The sequence below is a fragment of the Columba livia genome, chromosome 2 (genome assembly GCF_036013475.1).
Source record: "Columba livia isolate bColLiv1 breed racing homer chromosome 2, bColLiv1.pat.W.v2, whole genome shotgun sequence".
In the NCBI taxonomy this organism is placed as follows: Eukaryota; Metazoa; Chordata; class Aves; order Columbiformes; family Columbidae; genus Columba; species Columba livia.
In genome coordinates, this window is record NC_088603.1 from 81,356,487 (window position 1) to 81,375,650 (window position 19,164).

General features: G+C 37.4%; 1 long non-coding RNA gene across 1 annotated transcript in view; it reads right to left on the minus strand.

Moving 5' to 3' along the window:
* Window positions 1-635: 635 nt before the first annotated feature.
* The window catches only part of LOC110364433 (uncharacterized), a 109,980-nt gene continuing 91,451 nt past the window's right edge, over window positions 636-19,164 (minus strand). Inside the window, exons 4-5 of the long non-coding RNA XR_002423195.2 lie at window positions 5,981-6,047; window positions 636-3,561 (exon numbers count right to left, since the gene is read on the minus strand). This is a non-coding gene — a long non-coding RNA (uncharacterized LOC110364433). The remainder of the gene's footprint in view (window positions 3,562-5,980; window positions 6,048-19,164) is intronic.

Here is a 19,164-nt window from a genome sequence, read left to right on the forward strand (position 1 = left end):
TATGTCAAATCACCTTTCAGGATCAGTAAGAATTTCTTCCATTTTGACAAAAACAACTCAATAGCTTTAAAAAAATTATATAACCAGCAGCAGGGGGTTGGGATGTGGTTGTGAGGTGATACACAAAACAAACTACAATAACACTGTCTGCTTGTGGCTGAAAAAAGTTGGATGGAAGTTTACTTATATTTTTCCCTTTCCTTCCAGAATTGTTTCTTAGTTAATAACATACATCCACTGGAAAATAATCAGCCACTGAGAAAAAGTAGTCAGTCCCTCATCTTGGGTATCTTCATCACTTATGCTTTCATGATACTCTTCTCACATATCTTTCTTTATACCTCTCATCTCTTTCAGTCTTCCTTCTCCATTCTGTCACTATTATACTGCAGTATAATATTGGTATTATATCATCTTACTATTATACTGGTATTTATAAAAGGGATGAGTGTAAAATACCATACCTCATTTCTTCTATACCTCTTCTTTAGGTGGCTTGGTCTAGTCTCAATGCTGAGTCTCACTATAATATTCAGCTCCCATACACTCATTATTTCTTTGTCTCCACTCTCCACACCTATACTGTCATGTTTTGACTGTTTTGTTATGGTTTATTTTATCAGTTTTAGGATACCTAAAGATGTAGTACTTTTTTATTTAGTGGTTTATGTTCAATATTAATAGAAATTTACCAAGCAACTAGCACACACTTTGAAAGAAGCATTATGTCTCAACTTTCATTATCTAGCTTTGTACGTGAAAACATGCATATATGAGAAATAGTATTTATGGGTGTAGTTGGTCTGATCAAGTCCCATGGTATAGCACAACTTCAGATGAATCCAACCACCACTCTGAATATTAAAATGAAAATCTGTGCTTAAGTTGTTATAAACAGTTCAGTAAATATAAACTTTTTTTTTTTTCCTTGAACTGATTTCCCATTTAGCAAATCTAACTCCAGCAGTCTTCGGAAGGTCCCATGTTTTGTGGAAATGGACCTAAATCACGACACTGGTTTCTTTCAGACATGAAAAGAACAATCAGAGAGAAGTATTCATTAAAAATGTGCAGAGGTGCATCAGCACCTATCACCACAAAGACTATTTGTTTTTTTTTAAGTTAGAGGAAGCTATCACATCTAAAATTGTGAGGCATATTCTGTTCTCATACATGCATATGAAGTATCTTCATTTAAAGAATGGTTTCACATGATTTTAAATCCATACATCTGTTAACATTAACATTCAGAACATTAGAATTACATCAAATTTTGAAGAGTTATTTCCTTTTCATTGGTTTTAGAGAATAATTTCCTTTTCTGTTTTTTTCTAGTGGAAAAATAATGGATCAGTTTCAGGCACTGTTAATTGTATTAGTTCCTACAAACTGGAGTAATAATCTAAGATGTAATACTGCTTCCAAACCTTGCTAATCATGCAGGCTGCAGTTAGGTAGGCATTAAGAATCAACTTTTCATAAAATGTTAGTATTGCCACTTTAGATTGCTAAACTCTTCTATGGTGATTCTAAATCCTGTCCTGTTTAATTCAAGAAACTCCATCAATATACCTACCAGCTTATTAAACAGGTATATATTTATTAGTCTTCTGCTTCCCCAGTTAGCATTACTGTTACATGCATGTTACAGATACAGATGTTACTGTTACATGCATAACACAGTCTTCAGAGTGTAAAACCTCTCTACCCACAGTATGATAAGATTTCACTGTCTTTTTTGGTGGAGGGCAGGGAGTTATTTATTTTGTGTTATGTGGTGCTTTCCTGAAAGACAAACTGAAGAATTTGGCTTGACAGCATGCCCCAGAGGAGACTCTCTATTACAACCCTGTATTAAAACTTTTCTCAGTATTAGATCTCCATGAGGATTCTGACATGGCTCGTGAGCTCAACACAGATAATTGCCTATATGCAGATGCATGCATGAAGTAATTCTGTGGGTGATTTTGTTCTGCTTTAAATAATTCCTCTGTTACATCCATTTACTCACGGACATTAATCATTATGAAATACTTATTTGGAAATCACAATACTTAACACTTGTGCTGAAAATTAACTTGATATATTTCTACCAAATAGCAGGCTGATAGTTACAGTTCAGCAAGATGCTAGGTGAAAACATGACCACATCCTTAGGTAGCGCATTGCTATGAAACATCAGAAGGGGCCAAATTAATTTCTCCAGCATGTATCTATGTATGTCATGTAAACAACACTAGCAATATTAACTTTGTGGATGTCGTGGAATAACCATCAAAATCAAAATAATAACAAAATCAGCAAGCCTGAAATCCTTGGGTTTAGAAGAGTCTAGAGGTTTGCTTACTCTATCCCTCAGCAGCTTGGAAAAAAAATTTCAAGATCTTAAAGTAGTTCTATTGCTGGACATTTTTTTTTTTAAAGGTCACAGAAGAAAGTGATAAGTAATATGGATTTGAAGTGTTCTTACCATGATTAACATATGCTTTATCATTTGATGATTTGAGAATTACAAACAAACAAATTAGGCCAACACAATTTTAAACATATCACTTTCTAGTATCATTCTTCATGCCAACTTTCCTTTTGAGCCAGCTTCCAGCCTAGACTCACAGCAATTTTTTTTAAGATCTCCTATTCTTAATGACATTCTTGGTGAGTTTTGCAAAGCATTACCCTATATTTCCCCAGCGTGTTTGGAGACTATAGTTAAAGAATATGTAGGTAGGTCTCTCCCACATTTCAGCAATTTATTTGAAGAGCCTGGAGAGATATCTAGCAACTGATAAAGCTTGCCTTTGGGGATGTTCTAACTTGTAATAGGAACTGCGCCACTTGAAGGTAAGCCTGAATAATGACAGGCATTTTTTTCTCCCTTGTCCTCAAAATTCTATTACCATTTTTCAAAGATACCATTGAAGGCAGCATGATATAATACAAGGGTACAAAGTCCCAAGTGAATATAGTATACTGCTTCTAATAAAGCAATATGAGAGGTGATAGTTCCAAGTAAACTATCATGTTATTTCAAATAATTGACCTTTAAGCAAGAACTGGAGTTATTTGATGAAGCAGAAGATAAAAATATTGCTATTTGCCTTGTGTAGGTGGAAGCTGATAACCACAAAAAAAGTTTTCATTCAGTTCTAGTTGACATTTAAAGCAATCATTACTCATTTTACTATTAACATTTTAGATTAACATAATTAGATGTTTGCTTGACTAATATCCCAGGGCCACATGCTTAAGCTGAAGAATGTAGCACTCAATTATTCTTGGTAGAAGAAGTAGGATTCATTTAACTCTGCCAGAATGAATATGTTTTCAAAGAGAAAGATGCTGAGAAATGAGCATCTTAGAGGTGTGAAGATCTACAGCCCCATAACAGAAGACCTAATCCCATTTGCCAGCTAAGCTTCAGTCTGCAGTTATTGATTTCACTGCTGTGATGCACTGTGTTGTTGCTTCAGGAATTAATCAGTCTTGTTCCAGCAATAACCTCAACTCCACCTGAGAAGGTGCTGAATAATGAAGAAGATCACAGCAAGACATTCAGCAAACCTGGAGAGAGGAAAAGGTAAACTCAATATGACTTTCTCATTTACAGGATGTTAATCTAAACAAACAATCCATTTAAAGAGGGAAGAATTTCATTACAAGGTAGTTATGTTAACATTTACTATTCAGTTATATTTTCATAGTTTCACATTATTTATTCCAAAGATAGAACTTAGCAGTGATGTTTAATGGAGTGTAAAAATGAGGAAAGAAAATTTCCTCATTCTGTGACAATTGTGAAAATTATTCTCATCTTACATTTGTGGAAGAAGTTCAAAATTTTTCCAAGTTCTCCTTGACATCAACAATAATTAATTTAGGAAAGAAACCTAAAAAGTTTCCTATGCTTTGTTTATGCTACTGAAATTAGTTTCAACAAGAAATTGCAGATAAACTACATTTTCTAAACAAGAAGTTGTTTTTATTTTTTTTTTTATGTCAAAGGGCAACATCTGCAATCATATGAAAATGCTGTTTTCCAATAAAAATATTAATTGTCAATTTTGCTCAACCCTTTGGTTTCAGCAAATGTATTTCCAAGAAAACAAAACCATATACAGGCAAGGTTTTGGTGGAGGGCAGAGAGACCTTCTGCACAATGTCTCAAATAAATCCAACTGGGAGATAATGGACAGATAAATGTTCTAAAGTTATCTAAATCATTGTGGAATAGAAACTTAGCTGCATAGCAAATTGGTTCTTCAAGACACCACGGGAATTGTGGAGGAGAACAAGTATCCTGATGGGAGTCCAATGGTGAGCAGTGCAGCTTGCACCAGCTACTGTGGAAAATAACACCCTGCATGAGTTTCCTTTTGCAAATCAGGGAAATGAAAAAGACTCTGTGATCACTGGATGGAATGGCACAATCTGTTTTCTACTCTCCTTTACAAAGTAACTTGTGAACTGTAATATAACATTCACAAGGAACCTCCTGATAACTATACCTATTTCAATGCCATTAAAAACCACCAAACAAAACCTCAGCTTTTACAATACTTCAGCACAGCATGCATTACTGTAATCATTCTGTTACAATGACACGGTGTCTGAAAGGAGTATTTTAGACCAGAAAAGTGCAAGAAAGAAACCTGGTTCTTGCCTATTCTCCCAGGACACAACAGCAAGTACAGGAGAAAGGGAAGGGCTGGGTCACTGCCTCTTTCCCTTTGGGGCATTATTCTTATTGCTGGAGAGAGCAGTTATGGGGACACAGCAGTAGGCAGGCTGACTCTGGATCCCTGGAGAGGTCCAGAGTCAGCTGCTTTGGGAAAAACAGAGCCAGTTCTCACTACTGCTAATTTGGCACTAGACTGGACTCCTAGCAATGGTTCAGCCAATGAGCTATGCGGTCATGACAATTATCAAGTGTATAAGCTGCCTTCTAGATTCCCTCCGTGTTTTTTTTTTTTTTAAATCCACATCAAAAAACATTAAAGCAGTAGGAGCTAGCATGATGAGGTGACTCTATGCAGAATTTGTCTTAAGGCAACTATCTTCAATAGCACTTCTCAGGCGGGTAAAACTGTCAGCTTGAAATTCCTAGGGTTTATGTTTACATGAATTTATGTAGTTTCATAGAAATTTATAGTTTCAACAATTACAGTGATGACAGCCTGAAGCCAAACAATGCTTTCCCTTGTGCCTCACACATCAAGTTGAATATTTCACTTATGTAGACAAAACCTGCTATGAAAACTACTGATCTGGCACTAGAAAAAACACTCCTTTACCCTCCCCCCAAAAAACAAAACAAAACAAAACAAAACATAAAAAAAATGCAAAAAAAACCCAAAGAAAAACAACAACAAACCACCTTTAATATTGTTTTATAGATAATTTATCAGGAAAGAGTTTATGGCACACCCTCATTCTGAATTATTTTTTTCTCCAGAGCAATGATAAATAGCTAGCTGGCTAGCTTCGTGGTTTGCATCATAACCAAACCAACCAAGCTAAATTCCAGATGTTACCTCTTGTTTTTAATATTGCTACCCAGGTCAATTTTTGTGTCCTATAGTCTTATTAAGGATAATGCAATAAAATGCTGTTTCTGACCAAAAACTAGGACCTTTGCACCTCAGACTCTCAGTATCTTATCTGAAGGCCGCAGCACTCAAGACAGTTTAACGAGATGATACCTTTAATTGCAAGACTAAGCAATGTAGTTACATTATTTTATGTCTACAGTAAATTGTACAGTTTACTGAGAAAAAACTAAACTGTACTATTTAGGGAAGAAAAAAGTTGTTAGCATTAGGATTACAAAATTAATTTGCAGGTAGAGCTGTGCAAATAACTGATGGTGTTGTTCTGTTTGCTGTACAAGAAACAAACAAACAAACAAACCCTCCCAAAACAATGAAAAAATATTAGTATTTAGGGCAGATGATACAAAAATAAAGAATTTCTGTTTACTTACAGAAATAGCATTCTCCCTATCTCCTCCAAACATAATTCTCAGTCAAAGTAGATATTCTTCACCAGAGCTAAAAAAGTAAAGACATTTTTTATTTATTTTCTTGTTGTTGGCTGGTTTTTGTTTTTCAATTTGACCAAATTTTGGGTTGAGACTTCATTTTGAAACAGCAAGTTGAAATCTCAAAATGAAGCATTTTGGATTTTCTCCTCAACATACACGCCTCTTGTTTTCTGCCACCTTCCCACCCCTCTTCTCCCACGCCTCACCACAGACTGTTCAATGAATGTGGTCAGCACTCAAGGAGTGACCTTTGTCTCAGACTGAGTTCTCAGGCTGTAAAGGCAAATAGAACAAATCAAGTCCACAGTCTTCATCCTTTTTTAGGCTGAGCACTGGTATGTTACTCCATAATTATTCCCATGAAAATTACCACACAAATTTGTACCACAGGTATGCAGTCAAAATAGCTCACCCTTCCTTAGTCATCCTATTGAAAGAAGTTTTCTGAAAAGTTATTAATGCATGAAATCTGCAGCCAGAAAGAGAATGAAGAAGGATGTCTATATACAGTATATATATGACAATGCAAAGCCCAAAAGACAAAGCATTCTGGAATAGAGACTGGGAAAAAAAAAAAAAAAAACAAACAAAAAACCAAAACAAAAACAGAAACAAAAACAAACAAACAAACAAAAAAAACACACACACACACAAAAAACCACAAAAACAACAACAACAAAAAAACACAACCAAAAACCAGAAAGCTAATTTGCTCATAAAATAAGAGAAGGGAAGCAACATTCTAGATGAACATTACTTTGTGAAATTGTGCCGTATGGATTCTGTCTCAAACTCAGCCAGTTTATGACCGTCTCTGTTTTCTTCCACCAGCTCTCAAACCTTTTCTTTCCCCAAGCCACATCTGAGTGTGTAACAATTTGAGTGCTCTGAATACAAGATTTTAATATAGCCATTAATGTTTGTGGAACACTAGAAATGCAACATTAAGAACTGTTGTATCATTAAAGTTTCCCTATAAAGTATATAGAGCAAAAGTAAAACATGGCTCGGAAATACGTAAACGTATTCTTATAATAGGACTAAACCAAGTATTGAGAACTGAAGGAGTGATAAGCATTATCCAGGATATTTCCTATCAAGTTATCAAAAATTGTACTTTAAAAAGTCCCTAATGTGTTTCTACTCTAGTTACAGGCCTGTGCTGAATCCTGAATCCTGTTCGCATAGTTGGCTATGACACCGAGGTTAAACGTAGATGACTACTGTTGTCTGTGCTGCAATGGAATACTCATCTTGCTGTGTCTAAGTTTAAAGCATAAGCTAAAGGGCAGTGGATAAAGCACACTCCAGCAAGAAACATACCAAAGATCTTAGCACTCCGTCTTGTAACACTTCCATCAATATTTGCAGGGATTTCATTTTCAGTGCTGACCTCTAAAGTTTCATGTAAGACTTTATATCCAGAAAGCAAGAAAGCTCAGGCTCTTCTTGTGTTTTGCGTATCACATCCACTTGGCCCTTTCAGGAAGCAGCAAAAAGTAACACCTCTGGCTCTCTGCACATCTTGTCCTTCTTTCAAACTATAGCAGATCAGTGTGAGGAAACTATGTACTTCTCTCTGCACAATAAGCAAGACAGAAATTCAGCCACAACTCTAAGTCAGGTCAAACAATACAGAGGACAAAGGAAAAGAGGTTTTTATTTCCCAACATGCCCATCTGGATTTGTTCTATTGTTCTACAGCTGTGACATTAAAGCCGCTGCTGCTTTGAATCATTAAAGGTTGTGGGGTTATTTTCTTTTTATTTATTTATTTTTCTATAAGTGTTCTCTGTCTCAAGCCTTCTGGGCACACAACATATTTGTTTTCTCTATTTAGGTTAACCAAATATACCTTCAACCATCTTTCTTTGTCCTCATCACTGCACATTACAGTGAGAGCTTATTGCCTTGTGAATCTTTTCCATAAATAAGTGAGAAGAAAATTTCCTGTCAGGATATTTATAAGTTCTTTGCAAATTTCATTTCTAAATTTTAATCAGAAACAAAAGAACTTGTTTAATTCTGCTAATAACTTTTCCAATTCTATTGGCTTTTCACAAAGCACACCTGATAAGGATCAAACTACTTCAGAAGGACAAACACTAAAACAAATCTCCGTCTTAAATCATTGGAAACTCATCTAGGAAGAAGTGAAGGAATATTGTGAGTGGAAAAAAGTGAAAAGTCCATTTAGGTGAAGTTAATCTCGTATACTTTAAGGTTAATTCTACGTTTAAGATTGTCACTGAGTTATTCAATACTGCATACTATCATCCAGTGTTACTTATGTTTGTCATCCTTTATCTCTTAGTAAAGGAGTTTTGGCATTGCCTGATAGCACAGTGCTTGGTTTGATACATCTCATGAAAACTGCAGACAGCTTTTTCTCAGAAATAGAGGTTTTGCACCTTCACATTATTCTCCATCTCACAGTATGAAAGCAGTCTAAACAGGCTGCCAGATCCAAACCATGAAAAACTTCCGTGCATTTCTAGGTACACTGTTTTGAAAAACAATGATACTCTTTGATCTTGAGAATAGGTATAATGAGTTTCATAAAGAATCTTATATTAATACTTTTGTCACTAATTCAATGCATCTTAGAAAAACAATCAAACCACAGGTGGCCACCAAAATAAACACAGCTCTCCTTTTAAGCTAAAGATATTCTTAATTCCTCATACAAATGCTTTAAAGACATTTGACTTTTTCTCTTTAGTTTTCACTTCTATACTGAGAGTTGAGAAATCTAGTTTCAGCATCTCCCATTGGATCAAGATTTGAGAATCTGATTTAAATGGATAGGCAACATCCTCAGCTTGGCCCTTCCAAACATCATGTGGATGACACGCAAGGCTAGATAGGAACTTAGAGAACACTTTAATATTGACCTGACCACCAGGTGAAATTCTCTGCTCAGATTCATTGTTTCTTTCTTCAGGTCACCAAAACCCCTTCTTTAAACTAAATTGTGTTATCTCCCAAATTGGCCTGAAAATAAGCTCTCCCAGCCTTATTTTCAATAGATGACACGATTGCACAAATAGTCCTTTCTCAGGTTGCCCAGTAATTCCAATAATATGTACCAGCAGGATACTGGGACCAGGCTCTACCTCCTCTCTGAGAAGTAACTAATGACTCTGGTGAGGCACTAAACTAATCCCTGCAGTGTAGTAGATGCTTGCAGCCATAAAGTCTTTTCTGCTCCATAAGGGGTGATGTGATTCCACACATCCCTCAGTGTACACTGTCCTGAAGTGACACTGCTTAGCCATTTGTGCACAGTGAGAAGTTTGAATCTATCTAAATGACTGTTATTAAAAGTACAATGTTGTTTCATGATGACAGTAGTTTCACTCCACATGAAAACAGCTCTCAACAACAGAAATAAAAGGAATGGGGACAAATGGGCTGAAAAATAGTCAAATCCTTTTCCTCTTAGCTATGTAAAGCAAAATTATCCTATCTTAATAAAAACATGATGATGTTTACAGGAAGCATGCAACTTTGAAATTACATCTGTAGACTAGTTTAACATCACAATTAAGACTACACAGTTTCTCCCTTCCTTTTTCCACATAATGTTAGTTTTTACTAAAAAAAAAAAAAAAAAGTCTCTTGTCTTTACAAATGACAGTTATAAATCTTTACTTTTGTTTTCACATACAAGATGCAATTTTTGATTTTACTATGCTACATAATAAATTCTCTAGTTTAGTCTTGCCAAGAGGACAATTGTTTTGCCTGGCACTGTACAGGATTTGTGTAGGCAGGAATTCACTTCTACACATCTTTCAAGTTCTGATATTTAAAAATGAACTATTAAATGTTTGCAACCTGCATTTGCTTCTTGCCAGGAACTAAATTCCCGTCTTTCTATTGTCAGTCATCACATAAACATAACCCTGCCAGCAACCAGGACTCCAAAATCTGTTGTTCTAAAATGAAGCTTCCATAAATTAACTTTATAGAACTGCACCTGGAATTTACTCTTTACCAGAAATGTATTGTCTATATTTGCTCACAAGTAAATGCAAGCAATATAGAAGGAAGATTATCTTAGCAGTGTTCTGCTGGTGGAACTAGAGACTTTGTAAGATTTATCTTGATAAAAATATATTTGTAATATGAAAAATCTTACTACTTTCAAAACTATAATACAACAAAACTAAAGTATCAAACATATATGTTCTTGTTTCTGCAGTGTACACTGTACATGTGATTCAGTGTATTTTCTGTGGCATTGGAGTCAGAATGCAGTGAGAAATATCTATAGCTTAATATTTCCCAGATTCCATTTCCCTTTACTTGTCCTTGCAGGAAAATCAATACTGTAAAAGAAAAAAATAATTGTATGACATTCCAAGGGTAGAGTTTTCAATATAGTTTCTTACTAAATAATATGGATAGTGTGTTCAAGCTTGCCACAGAAAGCAAGACTTCTGGCAGAAAACTAGAGATATTTTTGTAGTGAGATGACTTCATTTCTCTAGACAGCAGCAAATGCCCAGATATACAGTGAGCATACAAATATGCAACTATGAAGAGAAAAAAAGGTTAACATTACCAAATCTGAATAACACCAGAGGACATGACTCTACAGGAAAAAAATATAAGCAGAATTGATGATGGGAAATACCAAAGTCTGATCGATCATGTATGACTGTGGCCAAAGACTCTTTGCTAACATTGAAAAAGGTTTTACTCCACAGAATAGACTGAAGCAGACTTAGCAAATGACAGTGAAAGATTATATAGTTACAAATCTCTAATAACAAAAATCGAGTAGCACACTGTTAGAGATGGAAAAATCATCATTTTGGAATACTTTTTCTGCAGGTAGTTGTGTTAAATATTCCTGGTAGGGATTTTTTTTTTTGTCTATTTTTTGAACAACTGTGTACAGTTTTGACAGTACACATCAATGGTGTATTTTATATCATACATTCATGAAATTAATGAATACATATTTGTATGCTGTATTTACTTACACAAAATCACAGAACCATTTAGAGTGGAAGGGACTTCTCAAGACAGAATCAGAGAATGGGTTGGGTCAGAAGGGACCTTAGACCTTAAAGATCATTTAGTTCCCACCCCCCTGCCATGGGCATGGGCACTTTCCACTAGACAGGTCACTCAAAAGCCCCTCCAACATGGCCTTGAACACTCCAGAGATGAGGCATCCCCTACTTCTCTGAGAAACCTGTTGCAGTGTCTCACCACTCTCATGGTGAAGCATTTCTTCCTTATATCCAATATAAATCCACCCTCTTTCAGTTTAAAGCCATTACCACTTGTCGTATCACCACATACCCTTGTAAAAAGTCCCTCTCTAGTTTTCTTGTAGAACCTCTTTAGGTAGTTGAAAGCTGCTATAAGGTTTCCCCAGAGCCTTCTCTTCTCAGCTGAATAACCACAAATCGCTCAGCCTGTCTTCATAGGGGAGGTGCTCTAACCCTCTAATCAACTTCATAACTCACCTCTGGGCTCATTTTCCAACAGGTCTATGCCCTTCTCATGCTGAGGGCTCCAGAGCTTGATAAAGTACTCCAGGCTGGGTCACACCAGAGTGGAGTAACAAGGAGAGAATCACCTCCCTCGACCTACTGACCACACTTGTTTTGATGTAGTCCAGAATACAGTTGGCTTTCTGGGCTGCAAGTGCACATTGCGAGGTCATGTTGAACTTCTCCTCAATAAGCACCCACAGGTCTTTCTCCTCGGTGTTGCTCTCAATCAGTTCTCCACTCAGCCTGTGACTGTGTTTAGGTTTGCCCTGACACATGTGTAGGACCTTGCACTTGACCTTGTTGATCTTCATGAGGTTCATATGGGTCCCTTCTCAAACCTGTCAAGGTTCCTATGGATGGTACCTTTTCCCTCCATTGTGTTGATTGCACCACACACGTTGTTGTCAGCAAACTTGCTGAGGGTACGCTTGGTCCCACTGCTGATGTTGCTGACTAAGATATTAAACGTCAGTCCCAATACTGACCCTTGAGAAAACAATGTCATGTGGGACACTGTCAAATGTGTTGCACAAGTCCAGGTAGATGACACCAGTTCCTCTTGCCTTCTCCACCAATGCTGTAACCCCGTTGCAGAAGGCCACTGAATTTGTGAGGTGTGATTTGCCCTTAGTGAAGACATGTTGACTGTCACAAATCACCTCCATATTTTCTGTGTCCTAGTGTAGTTCCCAGGAGGATCTCTTCCTGGTAATGTAATCAAATCCTACTGCTCAAGCAGCGTCAGCTACCATAGGTTGTCTAGGTTTGTGTCTAGTCAGGTTTTGAATATCCACAGATGGAGACTCCACAATCACTCTGGGCAGAATTATTCAATGATATCTGGCACTTAGACAGATACCCAGCTATGTACATCTTGTTTTCTTGCTGCTTTTCCCAACTTGACATACCTAAAAATCTTTATTTAACTTTGTTCCACTAGCATTATACACAAAAACATAATGATTGTACCATCAATGAATTTCACTAACAGGTTGGTAGTCTACATTTTTTATATATGGTGGAAAAAATTCTCACATGGTTTGAAAGAATCTAGCTGTATCATGAACAAATTGGGACTGAAGTAAGTAAGTGCATTTTGTACAGTGTTTTCTACTGCATTATTTGTAAAAATGCACAGAAAATGTGGGATAAGGGTCGGGGTTGGGAAACCATTGCAGCTTGAATTGCACTCATACTAATTTTATATTTTTCTTAGATGTCAGGAAAAGCTTTATCCCTCACTGAAACTCTCCACATACAAACTTCCTGAAGAGAAGTTGCTTCCAAGAGCATGCAGCTTGTGAAAGCTACCCCTGAGTAGTAATTCTCTCTTTATTTAATTATCTGTATTTTTTTCTCTTCCAACCCTCTGTTTCTTCCATTAAACAGAACACTTTTTTTTTTTTTTTTTTTTTTTTTTACTTACTATGATTTATTATTGTTCATTTTTATTATTGCTGGAGATTCTGTGGAAGAACAGAACAATGATATCAAAAGAGAATTATGTACAAGTATAGTGCAGGCAGCTGTATAATTGTTATCTTTAAACAATTATAACGATTTCAAATGTCTGAGCTAGTCATTCTGAATTCTATGGTTGTTGTTCTGTCAAGTAATTGTTACAGCATTGTATAAAGGCACTCAGTGCTTTCTCATCAAGGTATTATATGTGATTTTCCATTTAGTCTGTGATTCATTTTGTTTCAATTTGAATTCTTGCCTACCGAAGACACAAGAGTAAACAGAAACAATACTGCAGAGCTTTGCCAACCTTCTGTAAATAAGAAAGGGGATAATACGCTGACTTGCAACCTAAGTCTCATGATTCCCTTCTGCCTTCTGATGAACACAAAAACAAGATTAAGAGCCAATGCTTCCAGTATTAAGAAAAGCCATTACAAACTTACCCATTCTTTGTAAGGCACAGAAGGAGGAAATTATTCAAGCAAATTTTTCAGTAATTTCATATTAAATGGATGCCTTCCAGTGCATTTATGGTCAGTGACATTCTTTTTCATTAGGTTGTCTTTTCAGAGAATGTACTTATCTTGTGCAGTGTAGGGTTATCAAATAAAGGTTTAAACCAGTGTAATGGCTATAACATTTGATGAGCTACTTTGAAAGAAAGTGCTGATGTTTCAGAGCCTTACATTAACAACTGAATTCGCCAGGTGTTCCATCCAGCCATTTTTCACACTATTTTCTCATAGCTGATGCAGCAAGGATCCTTGAATGCTCACACTTCTGCTTTCATCCATTGGCCTCTGTTTGTTTCTGAGTTTATGATTTCTCTCTCCCATCCCTTGTTCTACAAAGATGACTGGAAAGAAGGATGCTTTATGGGCTAAAGCAGGAAGACAGCTTTTATAGATTTTACTAGGTTGTCTAGGTTTTACTCAGGTTGCAAACATTGTTGATATAATAAAAAGTGTTTAAAAAGAACAAATTTTTTTTAGTTTCTCATGAATGAGTTGTGGATCGCAACAAAGGGATGTGACTCTCTAATGGGATTATTGGATGTTTCAGGAGATATTTCTGTTGGATCCTACTTGGAAATATTGATAAACCACCAGTGGAAAAAATTTTAACTAGTTAAAGCTCATTCTACCATTTAAGTACAAGGATTATGAAAATGTTGACTATTTAAAAAATAATTTACATTTATATATACTATAAATGTTAATCCACTACAGAATTCAGGTCTCTACAGCTATACCCCAACTGTGATTTCTTATTTTTCATTTTTGCCAGAATGTTGCCATGTGAAATTCACCAGAGAAATGGACATCATAGTACTCAACTGAGAAGACTCAATTTTTTGAGATGCAATTATAGGTTCCTTAAATGTGCACAGTACATTCTGAGCCAAAGGCTCTTATCAGAGCATTTTAGAAAATCTTGTCACCAAGAACACATAATAATGAAGGAATCCAGAGTCAGATACTGCTGACAGTACTGACAGAATAAATTTTAAATTTATCTGTTTAAGTAGCTGCAGCTGTTTGACATTTATACCTTCTTATTCCACAGCAGAATCTGACACTATAATATACCATAAAGCTGTCTTCTGTTTGTTTTATAATTCATTGTACTTTTCTACCAATGTTATTCATCCTGCATTTAAATCTGAACCAGCCTCGAATTCTCAGACTTACATAGAATATTTCCCTAACTTTGATGAAGCCACCATTTTCTCAGTCTGTGAAATTACTGAGTAGAAATCATTGTTGGTGCTGATTTCCTTGTAAAGATAACGAATCATAATGGAAGGCACAATTTAGAAAAATTGTTAAAAGTAATTAATTTTTTCATGCTCAATAACATGAAATAAAGTGTAAATAGTTGCAATGGATGAGGAATATAAAATACAGATATTGTTTTGTGGATGAAGAAGTCCTTGTCTGTCTCAGTCATTGTATATGGAAGCACATTGTGTGCTGCTAATTAGCTACTTCAGATTTCAAAAGCACATGAGGACAATCTGGCTATAAAACTGAATTTGTTTCCACCCTTTAACTGGTGCCATAAGGAGTTTCCTGATGAAAGAAGTATGGTATTGTCAATACAGGATTTTTTTTTTTTTTCATTATTTAGAGGAGTATAATTTCAATATATTTACAAATTCAAAGTTGAGTTCATATTCTTTTGCAAAATCACATTTTAAAGTCTTTTCAAAGTTCAGGAAAGCTTCCACTAGAAATCCTTTCTTTGGACTTTCCAAAAACTACTGTGTCTCTTCGTCCTCTCGTGCCCCCCATTTTTTTTTGACTTAAACATGGCAATTTTTAGCAACTAAGCACAGCAAATTAAGAAAGACATAACATCTTGTTTCTCAGCATAAGATTTTACTGTGCAGTTACAAAAATAATTTATTCCTACTTGTCTCAGAATTTAGGCACTAAGAGTGAAAGAAAGAAGTATCTTGGATGTGATAGATTAGTGTCCCTCTCTGGTACCACAAAGCTTCCCTCCATGAGAGACACAGGGCACAGTACAGAACTGCTTCTGCAAATCTGCAAATGCAAGTGGTAGAATTTTCCTAGCCAGAAATTCAACACAAAAAGGAAAACATTTCTCCTGTACAGACATGTGCACATACATATTAACATGCACACTACCCTTCACAAAAAAATGGATAGCAAATTGTGTTCACCACTGTTAATTACTTCACATGGCTATAAAGCTACAATATTCCTCTGTAAATATTTTATATTGCCATTGTGCTTTTCATATAGCTAAAATTCTCAAATAGAGAATTTTAGTTCCTCTGCTTCCTTAAATCATTACACTGTTCTGTTCATACCATATACATGATTCTATTTTCTTCCATAGTTTTGCAGCATCTGATAAAAGATTCTCTGATAATTCTCCAGTGTCTTCCACAACTACTTCTTCATCTTGTATTAGAAAAGAGTAAAATGAAAAGCTGACAGATGTCTAAACCTTCAGTTCTCCATTTCCACTGGTGTTCCCCAGGGCTCAGTATTGGCGCCAGTTCTGTTTAATCTCTTGATCAATGATCTGGATGAGGGGATTGAATGCACCCTTAGTAAGTTTGCAGATGACACCAAGTTGGGTGGGAGTGTTGATCTACTGGAGGTTAGGAAGGCCATACAGGGGAATCTGGACTGGCTGGATTATTGGGCTGAGTTCAATTGTATGAGGTTTAACAAGGCCAAGTGCTGGGTCCTGCACTTGGGTCACAACAACCCCAGACAGCACTACAGGCTCGGGAAGGAGTGGCTGGAAAGCTGCATGGCAGAGAGGCATCTGGGGATGCTGGTTGACAGCTGGCTGAATATGAGCCAGCAGTGTGCACAGGTGGCCAAAAAGGTCAACAGCATCCTGGCTTGTATCAGGAATACTGTGGCCAGCAGGATTAAAGAAGTGATTGTGCCACTGTACTCAGCACTGGTGAAGCCCCACCTTAAATCCTGTGTTCAGTTTTGGTCCCCTCATCATAAGAAAGACGTTGAAGTACTAGAGAGAGAGTGCAGAGGAGGGCATAGAAGCTGGTGAGGGGCCTCGAGCCCACTCTTATGAGGAGTGGTTGAGGGAGCTGGGACTGTTTAGCCTGGAGAAAAGGAGGTTGAGGGGAGACCTTATCGCTGTCTACAACTACCTGAAAGGAGGTTGTAGCATGGGGGTGTTGGTCTCTTCTCCCAAACAACAAATTATAAGACAAGAGGAAATGGCCTCAAGTTGCTCCAGGGGACGTTTAGGTTGGATATTAGGAAAAAAATCTTCACAGAAAGGGTTGTCAGGCATTGGAACAGGCTGCCCAGGGAAGTGGTGGAGTCTCCATCACTGAAGGTGTTTAAAAGGTGTTTAGACAGGGTTCTTAGGGACATGGTTTAGTCCTAGAATTAGGTGAGGTTATGGTTGGACTCAATGATCCTGAGGGTCTCTTCCAACTGAAATGATTCTATGATTCATGATTTTTGTCATTAGAACTTTCTTCTGTCATTTCCCATGAAAAAAAGCACTACAAGGACAAATAACAGAGGACTCAGGGGAAATTGTTGCTGTACTAGGAACCAACTGGTGATGTATTTGTTTTCCTTACCAGGATGGCTAAACAGCTTCCTCTAATATTTGTTAATAAACATAATTGTTGTAATTTGCACTATTCTGTTGTTTATTAGTAAGTTGATTTGTAATGATAAGATGACAAATAAGGTACGGTGATCCACAGTGGACATTAAAACTCACCAAACTCACCCCTTTTGACTTTAAGGCAAGAGGTAACTGCACTACCACTCCAAAGTGGTCTGTCAGATGATGACTGTGGCCACGGGGTGGACTGTGTGGCAGTTGCACTTTCCTGCTCTGAGAACTGCTGTGGCAGATGCACACCCCTCTCTCCTTCAATGTGGCAGTTAATGGCTCTTTTGTGGGACCTGGAGTCAGTTGACAGGGTCATTAGCAGAGGAGGGGTCCAGAGAAGCTGAGAAGCTTCTGAATGCCCACAGTCAGATCTGATCAGACTATAAAATGGAGTTCCTACCAAAGATTCCCTTTGTGTGGTCTTCTCAGAGCAGCGGGTCTGTGCCAGGGCCCTCCCCTTAGACTGAGATGCCGTCTAAAGAAACTTCCTGGGATTGAAAGTGTCTCACCTCCTCGTTTGGGTGAGTGATAATCTACTAGATATATATACTTGAATAAGTCCTTGCCAATCAGGCAAGGGTGAGTCTTTGCCGATCAGGCAAATGTAGTCCTTGCCGAACCAGGCTAGTATTTGGGTACGCAGGGCAGAGGGCTCTGGTTTTGGCATGCATGCACGCTGTAGATCCTCATTATTCTTGTTCTGCTGCACCCTAATAATCTCCTCAACTGATATCTGAACCTTTATCTTATGTTATCGGAGTGCTAACTAATTGTATAAACCCTGCTTTGGTTGGTTCATTGGCTGTACTTTTCTGGCCAGAATAAAGTCTGTTTTGGAACTTCTTGTCCACATAAAACTGACTTTGAGGTCCCTCCATGACACCCTAGATAATGATAGTGAAACAGGAAATGAAGGTAAGATTATTTTTTTAATGACCAAAAGTCCTGATGTGTCAATGTTCGTCATTTTTGGGGCTTTTTTTGTCTTAAAAAATACAAGGGAGGGTTCTGAGGCTATATCTTATAGATATAACCAAAGGTAAGGAACGCCCCGCATAAGCTTAAGGTATTCCAAGTAATCTCTTTCTTCTTATGTCTTGTTGGAGCTAACTAGGGAAGGACTGCTCTACTGCCAGAAGTACAGTACAAGATCATGGACTAATGCATTCCCTGAAGGTTCAGGCTTCTGACTTACGGAGACTGACAACTCTGTGGAATCTTAATGCTATCTCTAGTATGCTACCTATGTTCACAAAATTAGGGGAGTAGCTCCCATCAGAACCTGGTTCTTTCCAGTGACAGACAACAATACACATCCCAGAAGTGATATTTGAGGAGACCTCTGAGAGAAATCATCACAAGTGATACTTGATTCTCTGACAGAAAGAAAAGGAGGGGATAGCAAGCAAACATGAATTTCAGCTTCGTGCTGGAAAAGCAAATGTACTCCAAACAAGGTATGTGTATGCTCATCAACTGACAGACACTGTGAGGAAAAGGGATATGACACAGTAACAGCAAATCGGCCCCAAATGGCTGTGCTAGGGGCCAGCAAGAGCAGGGCTGCTCTACAAGGGAGGATAAGCAAGGCCACCACTGTCGGGGTGCAGCCCTGCAGCACTCAAGCAGGGCTGGGACAGTGACAGGAGCGGTGACAGTCCCAGGTAGAGGAAGAGGATAAATCAGAGCCAGGGCCCATCCAGGAGGAAAGAGGTCTGCAGAGAGAATTACCTACAGCATACGTTCAAGGCCTACGCAGAAGGTAGGGCTGACTCTGCTGATACTGAACTTGCTGATGCTGAACTGTACCTAGAAGAGGCTGCTGTGATCCATCTGGCACCATCCTTCATATAGGCTCCACAGCTACCAAGCCAGATCCATAATTTTGTCTGACACTGATTGGTTTTAGAGCACAAACACAAAAACATAAAAATGCACCAGAAGATAGCTTTTATGGGATGTAACTTTTTTCCAGTCTTGACAAGAAAAACGTAAATTCAG